We start from the raw sequence: 3,620 nt of genomic DNA, 5'->3' as shown, positions 1-3,620 counted from the left end.
AACTATACAGACATATGTTTACATATAAAAAGGGGGGAATGCCGGCATTAAAATATGATCAGAACCTGGTTGAGACCGGGATCATGTGGAACGCATCTATCCCATCGAGCTAGAGATAAAGGATACTACAGATACAGTTAAGTCGGCCTCATATCTTGACTTACATCTAGAAATTGACAATGAGGGTTGGTTGAAAACAAAACTTTACGACAAAGGAGATGATTTCAGCTTTCCATATCTAAGTAGCAACATTCAAGCAGCACCTGCATACGGGGTATATATCTCCCTATTGATACGATATTCCCGTGCTTGCATTTCCTATCATGATTTACTTGATAGAAGGTTGCTGCTCACAAGGAAGCTAATAAACCAAGAGTTCCAAATGGTGAAATTGAAATCATCCCTTCGTAAATCACGAGTTGGTTGACCGTTATGAAATAACCGTTTCACAAATGATATCGGATATATTCCTTACGTCATAACTACAATCCCCTTCCATTTCATGAATGTGACTTACCAAATTAGACTATTTACCGGATTTGTTATCACATAAGCAACACGACGGGTGCCACATGTGGAGCAGGATCTGCTTACCCTTCCGGAGCACCTGAGATCACCCCTAGTTTTTTGGTAGGGTTCGTGTTGTTTATTCTTTAGTTTTCTATGTTGTGTCATGTGTGCTGTTGTTTGTTTGTCTTTTTCATTTTTAGCCATGGCGTTGTCAGTTTGTTTTAGATTTACGAGTTTGACTGTCCCTTTGCTATCTTTCGTCCCTCTTATGTACGCGTCCTGTATAATATCTGAATTCTATAGTCGGTAAATATTAAAAATTTCTAAAACGGATCATGTATTCTTGATTCGATTTAATTGATTGACAAATTAATCGGGTCGTCTTTGAATCCATTTACTTCGATGCATTTTGCTGTCAGAACTAAATTTATTTCAAAAGAAATGATGCATGTTTTGCTTCTTTAAGATTGATGTATACTGGATATATGTTTCATCAAAACTATTTAATTGGTATTATTCAACTTTGAATCTGAGTTCACATGATCTTGAAATCGCATTTTTATTTCAAGTTCTTTCCTCTCGAGTCTTTCGTGCATATAACCTTACCTTTTGCCACCCTCTGATATATCAATAGTCTATCAGGACATACATTTGTCAATTAAGTTTATATCAATTGTATTTATAATATAAAACATTTAGATAACTGACATTGTGCATTACATTCTTAATAAATCTATCTCTTTAAGGTAGCACAATACAAAGATTTTGTCACTCCCAATCAGACAACTTTAAACTGATGTAATTCACTTCATCCTTCTTTATATTTTATAAATGAGGTACCAAAAGAAAGAAGAAAGATTAATCTTTCAAATTGAGATAATTTCATTATGACAGAATTATTATATAATTAATTATTATGTAATTAGTTGCTATATTGTGATGTCCACACTTGAATGAATTTAGCTTCTTTGTTCTTCATAGCATCCCAAAATAGTTTATATATTCTTGTACAACACAGCTTGACCTCCAAAACCGTGTCTCAGATTTTCAAAAACATCAATAGTACAAATGTTATACCCAATTGAATTTAGTGGTCTCTTATGAATTGATGTTGCAAACTTCATTGAAGATTTATGAGAGAATGAAATACAATAGAAAAAATCTGAGACACAGTTTTGGAGGTCAAACTGTGTTGTGCAAGAATCTGTAAAATATTTTGGGATGCTATGAATAACAAAGAAGCTAAATTCATTCAAGTATAGACATCACAATATGGCAACTAATTACATAACAATTTATGATGTAATAATTATGTCATAATTAAATTATCTTAATTTGAAAGATTAATCCTTCTTCTTTCTTTTGGTACCTCATTTATAAAATTTAAAGAAAGATGAGTGGAATTACATCAGTTTAAAGATGTCTGACTGGGGATGAAAAATCTTTGTATTGTGCTACCTTAATTTAAGTCGTGTCTTTCAATTTAAATGTCAAAATGTAATAATCCATCGCAACAGCATACATATTTGTAAAAAGGTGTATAGCTAAACATTAAGCATTCTATGCAGATAACATCAAAATATCGCATTATAGAATATTTCACAATGAGATTCGTTGTACAGGTAATTATTAATATATATAAACAACTATCTTGGAAAAGACGAAACAGAAACTGGCGGAAGTTCAACCTTATAAGTCGATTACAAACTGACATCGCCAGGGACAATTTAAAATCAATTAATAGGAAACAAATAAATATAGAAAACAAAAACAAAATTAAGGGGAATCGTCAGAATTTCAATTGGAGCGATATCGAGTGTTTCGTCAAGTATAGGCGACCTCTGCCTTTTAACTTCTAATTTACATTCTGCAGAGGATATGCATAAAGACTATAAACTACTAGTATATTATTTCATACTTTGAACGACATTATTTTGTAATTCTACCTGTGTGACGTCATTCGCGCGATTCAACGTATGAGCCATATTGATCTTGCCATTTTGTCCCCTGGGAAGATTAAACATACATAAATAGAATTTTTAAATAGAAAGTAATGAATGAGGTTGTTACATTTGGTATATGGATTTTTGTGCATCTTTGTTAAGTATTTGTTTGTTTTTATTGGTATTACGATACTTGTACTGGTACTGGCGTTGTCAGTTTATTTGAGATTTATGAGTTTGACTGTCCATTTGGTATCTTTCGTCCCTCCTTTCTGTCATTATTATTAATAAAATTCTTGTATTTTTGTCTTAGATTTTACTAGTGCTTTGTCTATATACCTGTTGATGTTACTTCGAAAACTTGTTTGTTGCTCGTCTTTCATTTTTGCTATGTGCTTTGTCTATATACCTTTTTATGTTTCTTCGTTACATACTATGACGTGACTCTGTATTTATACATGCACATCCCGTCATTGTGATATTGTACTATGCCATTTTATGCTTCTTTGTTACATGCTTGTATATTTTTTTAGTGATTAGGACAATGTTGACTGCTGCATTATTGAAATTTTTACCTATTATGTCTGTTAATAAAATTGAGAATGGAAATGGGGAATGTGCCAAAGAGACAACAACCCGACCATAGAAAAAACAACAGCAGAAGGTCACCAACAGGTCTTCAATGTAGCGAGAAATTCCCGCACCCGGAGGCGTCCTTCAGCTGGCCCCTAAACAAATATTTACTAGTTCAATGATAATGAACGCCATACTAATTTCCAAATTGTACACAAGAAACTAAAATTAAAATAATACAAGACTAACAAAGGCCAGAGGCTCCTGACTTGGGACAGGCGCAAAAATGCGGCGGGGTTAAACATGTTTGTGAGATCTCAACCCTCCCCCTATACCTCTAGCTAATGTATAAAATAATGTATTTCACGCATCTTTGTCAATATTATGGAATTTGATGCATCTGTCATACAAGTGAGAGGTTTAGCTAGCTATAAAACCAGGTTCAATCCACCATTTTTCATTAAAAAAAAATGTCTGTACCAAGTAAGGAATATGACAGTTGTTATCCATTTGTTTGAGTGGTTGAGCTTTTGATTTTGCTATTTGATTAGGGACTTTCCTTTTTGAATTTTTCTCGGTGTTCCGTATTTTTGT

This window comes from Mytilus galloprovincialis, chromosome 6, assembly GCF_965363235.1.
Source record: "Mytilus galloprovincialis chromosome 6, xbMytGall1.hap1.1, whole genome shotgun sequence".
In the NCBI taxonomy this organism is placed as follows: domain Eukaryota; kingdom Metazoa; phylum Mollusca; class Bivalvia; order Mytilida; family Mytilidae; genus Mytilus; species Mytilus galloprovincialis.
The sequence above is the reverse complement of the archived record's forward strand: the minus strand, read 5'-3'. Positions refer to the sequence as shown.